Source organism: Ovis aries, chromosome 1 (genome assembly GCF_016772045.2).
Source record: "Ovis aries strain OAR_USU_Benz2616 breed Rambouillet chromosome 1, ARS-UI_Ramb_v3.0, whole genome shotgun sequence".
Classification (NCBI taxonomy): domain Eukaryota; kingdom Metazoa; phylum Chordata; class Mammalia; order Artiodactyla; family Bovidae; genus Ovis; species Ovis aries.
Genome location: NC_056054.1, coordinates 81,076,705 through 81,091,247, shown reverse-complemented (window position 1 = coordinate 81,091,247; position 14,543 = coordinate 81,076,705).

Here is a 14,543-nt window from a genome sequence, read left to right as displayed (position 1 = left end):
GTTGAATCTCCTTGAAGTCCAAGGGACTCTCAATAGTCTTCTCCAACACCATAGTTCAAAAGCATCAATTCTTCAGTGCTCAGCTTTCACATATGCCCTAATAAGAAACACACTATCATTAATTTTTTAAGCTGACCCTCTAGCTTGAGAAATGAGCTCTACATAGATCTGTGGGAGATTGCCATCCAGCTCTAGCGCTCTCCTCCATGCTAAGTCTGACTGTTTTGCTTTAAAATATAAGCAATATTTTCTTTCTACAAGGTATACTTTTACATCCAAGCTTTGAGGCATATTTGGATTTGCTGGACTTCCTTTTTATTATCATGATGACTTCAGATACATTCTCCAAATGATTCTAGCATTCATCTGGTACAGAGCTTAATGATCCTCTATCTTCAGTGGGAGATTGCTTAAGCCAACCTTGTTACTGAAACAAAATTCTTTAGACTTTGAGAAATGTTTATAAATCTTATCTTAACAACAAACCCACTAAGGTCCCTGGAAAACTATCTGAATTATTTTTCTCTGCATTGTGGGTTCAGGTGGGTTCAGTTCATTTCAGTTCAGTCACTCAGTTGTGTCCAACTCTTTGTGACCCTATGAATTGCAGCATGCCAGGCCTCGCTGTCCATCACCAACTCCTGGAGTTCACTCAGACTCACGTCCATCGAGTCAATGATGCCATCCAGCCATCTCATCCTTTGTAGCCCCCTTCTCCTCCTGCCCCTAATCTCTCCCAGCATCAGAGTCTTTTCCAATGAGTCAACTCTTTGCATGAGGTGGCCAAAGTACTAGAGTTTCAGCTTTAGCATCATTCCTTCCAAAGAAATCCCAGGGCTGATCTCCTTCAGAATGGACTGGTTGGATCTCCTTGCAGTCCAAGGGACTCTCAAGAGTCTTCTCCAACACCACAGCTCAAAAGCATCAGTTCTTCGGTGCTCAGCATTGTGGGTAGATTGCTCCAAAGATATTTTTACAGTAGAGTTGCACGCCTTACCAGTTTTTTCATTGGTCAAAACTATAGACTTGCCAGAGTGTTACTCAATTCTGAGCTCTGCTTCATATTTTCTTGTGTCTTCTTTCTCATGTGGAATTCTCAGGCATTTTCAAGCTTGCCTGTGTACAACAAAGGACTGAGAAGAAAACTGTGATAAACTTCTCAACTGTTAGCCCCTTTTAACATTGCTCTTCTCAATTTTCTTTCCTTTTTTTCTTTTTGCCACACTGCATCTCATGGAATCTTAGTTCCCTGACTAGGGATCAAACCTGGGCTGTCAGCAGTGGAAGCATGATGTCTTAATCCTTGGACCACCAGGGAATTCCCAGGTTATCTCACACAACATAAGTAGGATATATACTTTATGGACTGAATTGTATCTCCTCTCAATTGTGTCTCCTCCCAAATTCATGTGTTGAAGTCCTTAAGTGCTAAGACATAATGTGATGATATTGGAGATGGTATATGCAGAGCTGGTTTAATTAAAATGAAGTCATTCAGGTAAGCCCTAATTCAATATGACTTATGTCCTTTTAAGAAGAGGAAATTAGATAGAAAAAAGTGACATGAAGACATAAAGAGAATACAGCTATGTGCAAGCCATGGAGAGAGGCCTAAAATGATTTTTCCCTCATATTCTTCAGAGGGAACCAACCTATAAGTGAAGTAAGTCAGACAGAGAAAGACAGATATCATATGATATTAGTTATATGTGGAATTAAAAAAAATGATCTAAATGAACTTATTTATAAAACAGAAGTAGACCCACAGACATAGAAAACAAATTTAAGGTTACCAAAGTGGGAAGGAGGAGGGAGGGATAAATTGGTAATTTGGGATTAACAGATAATACTCAGCAGCATGTATAAAATAAACAACAAGGACTTAATGTATAGCACAGGGAACTATAGAACCACATTCAATATATTTTGTAAAAGAACCTGAAAAAGAATATATATATAAAGAATATACATGTATTTGTATTTGTATAACTGAATCATTTTGCTGAACATCTGAAACATTGTAGATCAACTATACTTCAATAAAACAAAAGGAACCAACCCTGTGACACTTTGACCTTGGACTTCTAGCCATTAGTACTATGATATAACAAATTTCTGTTGTTTAACAAATAGACTCATAAAAAGGAGGTCAGATTTGTAGTTATCAAAAGCAAGGTGGTGGGGGTTAGGGGAGGCAGATATTGGATGAAGGCAATCAAAAGGTACAAACTTCCATTTATAAGATAAATAAGTACTAGGGACATAATGTACACCATGATAAATATAACTAACTGTGCTGTATGTTATATATAAAAGTTGTTGAGAGTAAATTCGAAGGATTCTTATTATAAGAAAAGAACATTTATATTTCTTTAATTTTGTACCTATATGAGATGATGGATGTTCACTCTTATTGTGAAAATCACTTTGTGATACACATAAATACAAATCATTATATGTACACTTTAAAATCATACATTGCTATATGTCAATTATATCTCAGTAAAACTGGGGGAAATGCATTTACCATAAGGTATCAGACTTAAAAAGGAACTTAAAAGGACTGGAATAGTGCATGGTAAGTGTTATATGAAATATAGACATAGTGATGGAGTTTATGCCAAGCTTTTTACTTGCTTATATTTTACTCCTTGAAGTAATTAATAACATTATTCAGTATGAGATGTTATAACATCCTGAATGCTGAGGGAAAAAAAGTTATGTAGGCAAAAAAAGATGGACTAGAGTACAAATGAAATCTGAGTCTATGTAAGTGAATGCTAATGATGAAAGTCTCTAGAATCTGAGATAAAAAAAAATAAAATTGTCCTTCATACAAAAAAATAATTTTGTTACTTAAGCTGTTTAGCCTGTTGGAACTTGTTATGCAGTCCTGAAAAACTAATACAGATATGTCTTTTTAGGACAAGAATGCTAGGGGTTTGTTGAGATCTGAAACAATATTTCTGCTTAATTTTTTGCATGTAGGTTTACAATGCTCCAAAAGTCTTTTGTTCTCTGGGTATTCCTTAGTGAAAAGCTCACTTCACCCATGGACGTATCAATTAAGTGGCAAAGTCTTTTAAAATTGGGTTGACTGTTACTTCTTTGCAATTTTTTCACCTTCACTTCTAGACATCTTGTTTTTCCCTTATTTTCCTTCATAAAAATTATTTGTAGTATAAGATCTATGTAGCTACTTAGTCTTTTTTGCTGTTCTCAATTGTGTTGTAGGGATAAAATAATAGGATTAACCATTGAAGTAGGATTAACATTTGCAGTAGGTGTCAAAGAAGTCTAGCTGATTGACTCAATACTTTGAAAATCAGTTTCAACAAGTGGTGAAGAAATTTAATTTAGCAGAGTCAGTGAGCTGTATGCCTTAAGGGAAAACAGTTTGGATTATAAATTTTGTAACCCTTGACAGCCTGTGAAGATGTTTCAGCATTTACATTGCTATGAGCTTTATAAGAGAATCTTCAATCATCTGGCTAATGTTGTGAGCACTGGATTTTGCTAGGTCCCAGAGGGCAATTATTTTGGTTTTCAGTGTAAACTGATAATGACCAGAAGCTAACAACTTTCCCTCAGCAAATTTTTGAAGAGTCTTTGTCTTTATCTTGCTCACTGCTCTTCAGCTCACTAACCTGAGCTCATGAAGGTTCTACAAGTCCTGCTCTGAACTGATGGCCAGATAAACAATTAATATTTGTATGAAGCCCTGGCAAGGTAAAGACACTGGCCTCACTTGCACTGCATTGATATCCTGGTTTCTAAAAGTTGAAATTGATTTTCAAAAATAAATTATCTTCAGATCAACACTGTGCAGACCCAAACAAAGTATTTTTGTGATTTAGAATCATTTGTGAGCTGCTAGTTTACAATCTCTGATTTAGAGGAAACAAGAGGTTCTGGGAAGGAAAGCACTTATTTCAAATGCTGGCTTTGCCACAGAATATATATGTTTGGGCAACCGTACCTGAATTCCATCATGTGGTAAAAGAGAATCATCTGTGTTATCTATGTCTTAAACTACTCTGCTTTGGTATTGTGTTCTTTGGAGAAATAAATAATAATCCTGACTGAATGGTGACAAGGTAAATAGTCTGGGGGAGCAAGTTCATCAGAGAACAGCTGAGCCTCCAGTTAGTAGAAGCAATAAAGAACCATGGTACCTACACCAACACCAAAACTGCTAAAACTGCTTTGATTCTTTTGTGGGGCATATGTTCTGTTGTTTCCTTAATCTCTTGATTTTCTGAAAATCATAGTTAATGATGGACTAATAATTTTATACAATGTTATCTTGCTTCCCAAGCCATGCAATTGGTTAGGGGATGGGCATGGGACCACACTGAATTGAAGAGCATATTCACTAGGATTCTGAAATTGGGAAATAAAGAATATTTCTCTTGAAGTAAATGCCCAGAGCTGTTAAAATTTAAGTGCTAGCCTTTAGTCTAAAAAGGCTGAAGAGAGCACTATCAAGGAAAGGGAGAAGAATGAGAGAAATACATGAAGTACTGAGGCACATGCTAGAGAATAGGTAGTGCTTGTCACCTCAGTTTACTCCAATAGAATCAAGTAGACAAGGCAACACATATACATGCATGAACAATATAATTTAGACAATATATTTACAACTTCAAGTGCACAACTTTTGGTATATATCAACACAATCTCTTCCTCTGTCTTCCCCTTAAAAAAACCTCTTCCTTACAGAACCCATTCCATATGCTTTAGGCATGGTTGACACTGACCCTCCACTACTAACCAAAAGGGAAAGCACATGACCCAGGTGCTTAATCTTAATGAGATGATTTCATACATCTGCCAAAAGTCATTTTGATTCAAGGATGGTTCCAGATTCAGGATTGTTTCAGGACATAAACTGAGCCATGTAGAATAAGGGTATTTACTGAGATTTGATATAGGGATAAAAACCATACAGATATTGTTATAAAGCTACAAGATTTGATCTTTACCTACATGTAGATCTAGTTTGGAAATAAATTAAGACAGTGTGAAGCATGACAAGATAATTGATCACTCACCTAGAGCCAGACATCCTGGAATGTGAAGTCAAGTGGGCCTTAGAAAGCATCACTACAAACAAAGCTAGTGGAGGTGGTGGAATTCCAGCTAAGCCATTTCAAATCTTGAACAATGATGCTGTGAAAGTGCTACACTCAATATGCCTGCAAATTTGGAAAACGCAGCAGGGGCCACAGGACTGGAAAAGGTCAGTTTTCATTTCAATCCCAAAGAAACGCAATGCCAAAGAATGCTCAAACTATTGCACAATTGCACTCATCTCACACACCAGAAAAGTAGTGCTCTAAATTCTCCAAGCCAGGCTTCAGTAACATGTGAACTGTGAAATTCCAGATGTTCAAGCTGGTTTTAGAAAAGGCAGAGGAACCAGAGATCAAATTGCCAACATCTGCTGGATCATGGAAAAGGCAAGAGAATTCCAGAAAAACATCTATTTCTGCTTTATTGACTGTGCCAAAGCCTTTGACTGTGTGGATCACAATAAACTGTGGACAATTCTGAAAGAGATGGGAATACCAGACCACCTGACCTGCCTCTTGAGAAATCTGTATGCAGGTCAGGAAGCAACAGTTAGAACTGGACATGGAACCACAGACTGGTTCCAAATAGGAAAAGGAGTACGTCAAGGCTGTATATTGTCACCCTGCTTATTTAACATCTATGCAGAGTACATCATGAGAAACACTGGACTGGAAGAAACACAAGCTGGAGTCAAGATTGCCAGGAGAAATATCAATAACCTCAGATATACAGATGACACCAGCCTTATGGCAGAAAGTGAAGAGGAACTAAAGAGCCCCTTGATGAAAATAAAAGAGGAGAGTGAAAAAGCTGGCTTAAAGCTCAACATTCTGAAAACGAAGATCATGGCATCTGGTCCCATCACTTCATGGGAAATAGATGGGGAAACAGTGTCAGACTTTATTTTTTGGGACTCCAAAATCACTGCAGATGGTGATTGCAGCCATGAAATTAAAAGACGCTTACTCCTTGGAAGGAGGGTTATGGCCAACCTAGATAGCATATTCAAAAAACAGAGACATTACTTTGCCAACTAAAGTCCCTCTAGTCAAGGCTATGGTTTTTCCTGTGGTCATGTATGGATGTGAGAATTGGACTGTGAAGAAAGCTGAGCACCGAAGAATTGATGCTTTTGAACTGTGATGTTGGAGAAGACTCTTGAGAGTCCCTTGGACTGTAAGGAGATCCAACCAGTCCATTGTGAAGGACATCAGCCCTGGGATTTCTTTGGAAGGAATAATGCTAAAGCTGAAACTCCAGTACTTTGGCCACCTCATGCGAAGAGCTGACTCATTGTAAAAGACTCTGATGCTGGGAGGGATTGGGTGCAGGAAGAGAAGGGGACAACAGAGGATGAGATGGCTGGATGGCATCACCGACTCAATGGATGCGAGTGTGAGTGAACTCTGGGAGTTAGTGATGGACAGGGAAGCCTGGCATGCTGCAATTCATGGTGTCACAAAGAGTCGGACACGACTGAGTGACTGAACTGAACTAAAGCTTGACAAAATAATGGAGAAAGAAACTTCTTCATTTAAATCTCTGAATGTAACTGTTTCTAGGGTTATATTTGTTATATAGCATGAATCAACAGGTTTTGTCTTCAATTAGTTTGAGTCTTTATTATATGCAATAAACAAGATTTTATTATACAAAAATTATTTTAAGAAACATGGAAAAATCTATACAGGTGTTTATTTGTTGTTGTTGTTTTTTTTTAATAATTGTTTGCCTTTGACCCTAAGAAAGTCTCCAGATAGAATTTTCAAATTATTCAGAATGCTGAAATATGCTGTAAAATTTTTCATCCATTGCTATCAGGAGGAAAATACTGGTTCAATGTATTTGAAACATTGGCTCTGCCTTCTCACATTGACACTCCAAATGACACATGTCTATGTAATCCAAAAGTCTACAAGCAATAAGTGCTGGAGAGGGTGTGGAGAAAAGGGAACCCTCTTACACTGTTGGTGGGAATGCAAACTAGTACAGCCACTATGGAGAACAGTGTGGCATGTAAGAATTAAAGATTTTAAAATTTAAAAAAAAATAATAAAATAAAATAAAATTAAATTAAATTAAAAAAAAAAAAAACAACTACAAGTAGAACTGCCTTATGACCCAGCAATCCCACTTCTGGGCATACACATCAAGGAAACCAGCATTGAAATAGACACATGTACCCCAGTGTTCATCACAGCACTGTTTATAATAACCAGGACATGGAAGCAACCTAGATGTCCATCAGCAGATGAATGGATAAGAAAGCTGTGGTATATATACACAATATTACTTAGTATTGAGTATTACTTAGCCATTAAAAAGAATACATTTGAATCAGTTCTAATGAGGTGGATGAAACTGGAGCTGATTATACAGAGTGAAGTAAGCCAGAAAGAAAAACACTAATACAGTATACTAACACATATATATGGAATTTAGAAAGATGGTAACGATAACCCTGTATGCAAGGCAGCAAAAGAGACACAGGTGTAAAGAATAGACTTTTGGACTCTGTGGGAGAGGGAGTGGGTGGGATGATTTGGGAGAATGGCATTGAAACATGTATACTATCATGTAAGAAACGAATCGCTAGTCTAAGTTTGATACAGGATACAGGATGCTTGGGGCTGGTGCACTGGGATGACCAAGAGAGATGATATGGGGAAGGTGGTGGGAGGGGGGTTCAGGGTTGGGAACTCATGTACACCTGTGGTGGATTCATGTCAATGTATGGTAAAACCAACACAGTATTGTAAAGTAAAAAAATAAAATTTAAAAAAAGAGATAAACTTGCAATGGAATTGAACTTCAGAGCAAATATTATCCCACTCTACCAAACAGATCCTTTTATAAAGAAATTATAAAGCCGTCATGGTGAATTCAAAATGCCAACTTCTCTATGAAGAGTTATTAATTAACCTATGAGTCAAGAACATTCATTTGTTCAGTGTCTATTAATATCTGCCATGTACTGTATGATGCTCTGAAGATATAAAGAAGAAGAAACACAAGTCCTGGATCCAGGGCACTTAAAGTAAAATAAGAAAAGTATAAAAACAAATAAACAATTGCAATATAATATAATATAAACTATAATGTATGTCTACAGAGGCTGCTTCAGAGCAAAGTGTTTCACCATCCTGCAGTGCAGTGTGTGTGTGTGTGTGTGTGTGTGTGTGTGTGAGAGAGAGAGAGAGAGAGAGAGAGAGAGAGCGAGAGAGACAATGTGCCAGTCTTTCCATGTATCATTTTCTCCATAGTTGCAAATAGCTGTACATTTCCATAAATTTTATTCATTCTTGATCACCAAATGGTAGAATATTCCCTACTAAATTGCTTCCGTTGTGTCTGACACTTTGCAACCCTATGGACTGTAGCCCTCCAGGCTCTTCTATCCATGGGGATTCTCTAGGCAAGAATACTGGAGTGGGTTGCCATGCCCTTCTCCAAGAAACTAGAAGTCCAAAAATAACCAGAGAACATATGTTCTAAACCTCGTTATTCACTAGGTTCTTTTTATTTTCTATGTTAAAATTAATAGGCTGAGATTCAATAGATTTGTTTTAGGATTTTAAATATTGAGTGATTTAAATATTGAACTAAGATTTAAATATTGAGTGATTATTTCTGTAGAAAGAGTCATAGTTACCCTTATTAACAAATACTAAAAGATAGTCTTATTTTTAGAAGGAAAATTTTAAAATCCATAAAATCAACATTTTAAGAAAGCAATTTTCAAGCACTGCTTTACCTTCAAGTAAGTAATAAAAAAGTATTAAACAATTCCCATGGACTTCCCAGGTGGCTCAGTGGTAAAAACTCATCTGCCAATGCAAGAGATGCAAGTTCAATACCTGCATCAGGAAGATCCCCTGGAAAAGGAATGGCAGCATACTGCAGTATTCTTGCCTGGGAAATGTCATGGACAGAGGAGACTGGCAGGCTACAGTCCACGGGTCGCAAGAGTCGAACGTGACTTAGCAACTAAACAACAGTGGGAATTAAATAGCAGTTAGTACATGATGAACAAAGGGTATCTGTTGAGACCTGAGCCCCAAGGCCTGTGGATTTACTGAGTAGGGATGTGGCCTAATGTTCTGATTTCAGGGAAATCAGAGGAGCGTTTTGAAGATTAGGACCATCTGACCACTGTGTCACAGGCAGTTTCTCCTTCTTCCAAGAAAGGTGAGAGTTCTTTTCATAAAGCATGAATGATAGCAAGCAGCAGGAAGTGGATCCTGATGCTCCTTGGCCTCAGGCCAAGAAAAAAGAAATTGTCCCTCCACGATGATGTGGCAGGGAAATTTATACCCCAGAATGTGCCATCTATTTGATTTCTTCATCTAGCAATTCTGCTTTAGCAAATTATGATGTTGGAATATGTCCTCCTTGCTAATAGAGTATCAGTGTGCAGAATGTTTAAAACCTGTGAATATGCTGTCTGGGGTACATCTCACTGCACCTGTCAGAAAGCTCCATCTGTTTCATGCCACTGCAGGCAGTGACCAGTTCCTCTAAGCTCCCCACGCACCAGTTTCTTCTTGCCTGCCTTACAGCATTTTTCCTTCCCTCTTTCACCTAGTTAATTTCATGCGGCTTTGATGAGTCCTCCCCCCTGGTTTCATCTGACCATGTAGCTTCTCTACTTGCTATCCTAAAATTATCTGCTTAAAAATCCCATTCAATTCAGAATAGCCTCATTAAAGAATTTAAGACAATTTTCTAAAGGTATTTTACAGAAAGAAATAGGAAGGAATATGAATATTAGCTTTAACAGGCAATGCTTTTAATTCTCCTATTGCATGCTTCACTAGCACATAGAACCCCCAAAAGCTATAAGCAAAAACATAAATTTTATATATAACAGAATTCTAACATAAGATAGCATGAAAGCAGACACTAGTCTGTCTCTCAGAAGCCATGTAAAGTGGTTGAGCTGCCTATAAATATAATGCTAGAATTATAACCATGAGCAGTTGTCATTGTCTAGAGATAAGTACAGAGTTCTATATTTTGGCTTTGCCTCTGACAGATCACACACAGTCAATTAACCTCTGTGAAACATTACTTGGTACCTTTGTATTTCACAGTACTGTTTTGAACATTTGGATGAATATGTATTAGTAAAGCTTTGTTTATTAGGTGGCTACAATCTAAAAAACGGAGAATAGAAAATGTAACAATACATGCCCAGGTGTGATAATCAAATATACGGCATTGTTGGTAGCTTTTAAATGGTATTTTTTAATTGCAAAAACTCTTTTAGGTGTTGTGGTTATTTGGGGGGGTTGGGGTTATTTGGAGGTTTTGGGGGGTTATTTTTTATTAGAGCAATTCCTTTAGAAATGACTGTATTCCTATTAACATCACACTAAATACTAGAAATGTTCTGTTGAATTTGAATAAATATAGCATGAAAATGAATTTTTACCTCTAAAGAACAAGTACTGATTTACCCCTGTATTTAAATACACCTATTGATATAAATTATTTGTCAGGAAACATATGTTACATTTAACACATGTTACATTTCTTACATGTGGAAATTTGAGCAGAGCTAACTTGAACCTTTCTCCTAGGTTAACTGTTATTCTTTAAAATTGTAAATGGTTTCTTTCAACAGGTACATTCAAGGTTATTGGATACAAAAGTGAGACTTTAGTATTATAGTTTCTTCAACACTAGAAGATGTAGGGGTTGGGGGAAATATGTTTATTTTAAAATACAAAACTTTAATTAAAGGTAGCCATAAAAGCTTTACTTAGAAATTTGCAGAACGGTTATTCAATGTTGCCATCTAGAGGACAAGCTTTAAAATAGCAGTGAAAGGGTAAGATTAAAAGTATTCTTGTTATGATTAAATATTCAGTCTACAATACAGGTGCAAAAGTATCTACTTAGACTTTATAGGGCATCTGAATTTTAAAAATTATTCACATGAATAGCTAGAAACTTCAACCAGAGTATGCACATCTAATAGTCACCCACTATAGATATTTATTTAAGACATGCTCTGTTGCTAAGTAGAGTTCGACTCTTCTCGACCCCATAGACTGTCGTCCACCAGGCTCAACTTTGTCCATGGAATTTCCTATGCAAGAATACTGGAGTGGGTTGCCATTTCCTTCTCCATTTAAGACATATTAGCTGATTATTCGGAGAGGGCAATGGCACCCCACTCCAGTGCTCTCGCCTAGAAAATCCCATGGATGGAGGAGCCTGGTAGGCTATAGTCCATGGGGTCGCTAAGAGTCGGACATGACTGAGCGACTTCCCTTTCACTTTTCACTTTCATGCATTGGAGAAGGAAATGGTAACCTACTCCAGTGTTCTTGCCTGGAGAATCCCAGGGACCGGGGAGCCTGGTGGGCTGCAGTCCATGGGGTCGCACAGAGTCGGACACAACTGAAGCAACTTAGCAGAAGCAGCAGCTGATTATTCGGAGAAGGCAATGGCACCCCACTCCAGTACTCTTGCCTGGAAAATCCCATGGGCCGAGGAGCCTGGTGGCCTGCAGTCCATGGGGTCGCTAAGAGTCGGACACGACTGAACAACTTCACTTTCACGCGTTGTAGAAGGAAATGGCAACCTACTCCTGTGTTCTTGTCTAGAGAACACCAGGGAAGGCAGAGCCTGGTGGGCTGCCGTCTATGGGGTCGCACAGATTCTGACGCGGCGCATCAGCAGCAGCAGCAGCAGCAGCAGCTGATTATTATTGTGTCTACTAGGCACTGTTCTAGGTGCTGAAGATACAAAGATGACAAAGACATATATATCAAGTACACTCAAGAAGTCCACATTCCAGACGATGGAATCAATGAACAAATGGAAAATTCCAATAGTGTGATAAAGGTTGTGATAGAAGTGACCAGACTGTTACAGAAGAACATGAGCCAAACATCACACTCCAGTGGATAAGAAAGCATCAGTGAGTAACATGTGATGGAAATGACAGCTGAGCTTAGTCTTTTATTGTAATAACTTTGAAACAGTTTAGATTTTCCCCTTTTGCTTCTTTGTATTAAAATAAAGGGAAAAAACGAATACTCAAAAAACAGCAAAGTTATTACGTCTACTGGTGTGTACATAAAATGGAGCTTATGGTCACTGAAATAAGCTATTCATAGCTTATGTCGATATTTTCTTACCTCAAACTTCCTTTCAGTAGCCTTTAACAAATTTCCAATAGAGTTTTCTTCATGGAACAATCCTAGGGAAAAATACGTTGTCACTTCTCCTGTTCATATTCTAGGTTTGGACAATACGATCGAATTAAACATACTGGGTTGATTGGCAGAAGACGTCTTTCTCAGCTGCTTCACAAATAGCAAAGGAAAATCCTCCTAAAATGCAGTATGGTGTCTATATCCATCTCCATCATGAGCAAAATTTTATCCTAATAAAAATTAGTACAAAATTCCCTTTTCTATTACCCTGAAGTGAAAGTTGCTCAGTCGTGTCCAGCTCTTTGCAACCCCATGGACTATACAGTCCATGAAATTCTCTAGGCCAGAATACTGGAGTGGGTAGCCTTTCCCTTCTCCAGGAGAACTTCCCAACCCAGGGATTGAACCCAGGTCTCCCGCATTGCAGGTGGATTCTTTACCAGCTGAGCCACAAGGGAAGCCCACTATTACCCTAGTTTCCACATAAATAACCTCTGGGACAGTTCCTATCTAACTTAAACATATTACTATTGTTATATTTATGTGTATATGAGATGTATCTATAAAGCAGCAAAATATTGTGGCATGTGAGCTGGCTATATGTGTTCTACCTAAAAATTTTGCTATCCTTCCGTTACCCAAGGAAGATTTTGATGTACCCTTAACTACAATAATTTTTAAATAAAAATTACTATTATCATTACCACTATTGGAAATAGAATTATTTCAGTCGGAGGAAATGAAAATAGAATCACTGATTGAAGAAACTATCCAGGTACAGGTAGATAAGTATTTAAAATCACCATAGAAAACAAACAGCTCAAATCAAAGCAATTTTCACTCAAATTTGAATTTGATAGAGAACAAAAAGAAGACAGAGTGATGAATTATTATTTTGTTTTTGTAGAATAAGAGGAAAAATTCCAAATCTAAATAAAATAGTTCATAATATTTCCTGATAAAGTATCACCCAGGTGTGTTAATTGGAGTATAGGAGTCAAGAGTTAGTTATTTTTTTAATGTTACTTACCAAACTTCTGTTCAAATTGGAACAGTAATTATAGACTTAATTGTACGTCAGCAAGCAATGTTCGTCTTGGGGCATACCTCCAAATGAGTGTGAATGGGATGGCTTTTTTATCCCAGACTTTGCTTTTCTTCCATGTGACTGCATCCTTCTTTCCAGAAACATTCACTGTGGAGCTAGGTTGCACTACAGTTTTATACAATAAATTATGCAAACAATTTAACCTTGAAAGTCAGTTCATACTGAACCAGAAAATTTTATAAAATCTTCACAATAATATCTATCACTTTTCTAATGAGGAATCAAAGTTCTAATATTGAACAGGTGATAGAATCTGATGATTTTGAATGTTTTTAGTTCAGTAAAAATTTTAAAAGAGGAACTGATGAGGGGTTCCTTTATTTTTATGTTGCCAACACAAGATGAAAGATAGACACATACATATAGACAGAAAGATAGATAGACCAACCATGACGTTATACAATAAAAAAAAAATGACATCAGAAGTCAAAGATATGTTATCTTAAATTAAGGTTATTACACAATATTAGATAAATTGATCTTCATTTAATACTCACTACATTTCTTTTATTTTCTATTAATTTCATCACAGATTGGCAAAACTTTATTACCGATAGGATCTGTTCTGTGTCAGACTCATAATTATTTCAACCCTAATTCTTCCCTGGTAAGAGTTAATTTTTCTGCTTAAATGTCACTTGTGCTTATAACTGCTTCTATTTTTAATTCGTGGAAGATGTTTAAGTTTTTTAAATTACAGCTTAAATTTATTTTAACTATTTCCCATGTTTACTACGCAAAAGATTTAGTTTAAGTATCAGTTGAAAGTTGAACTGTCTAAATTTAAAAAGCCTCAAACTTCAGTTTATCCATTTGAAAAATGTTGTTTCTCATTCAGTGAGAAACAAGATTATGCAGATATGGACATAGAGTAAAATAACATAATTTCAAGATTATAACATATCCTCAGGGAGGACAGATGGCATATCCTCAAGATTACAGTTTAATAAGGAAGACAACAATATATCTTAGAGCTTTATATAGATAAATGTAATAACATTTAAGGAGTAGTTTGTGTATTTGTGGGGGATGGGTATATGCATGCACACAGTCACTTAGTCATGTCCTCCTTTGTGACCCCCTGGCCTGTAACCGTCTAGGCTCCTCTGTCCATGGGATCCTGGCAAGAATACTGGAGTGGGTTGCCGTTTCCTACTGACCTAGGGATCAAATCTGTGTCCCTTGTATAT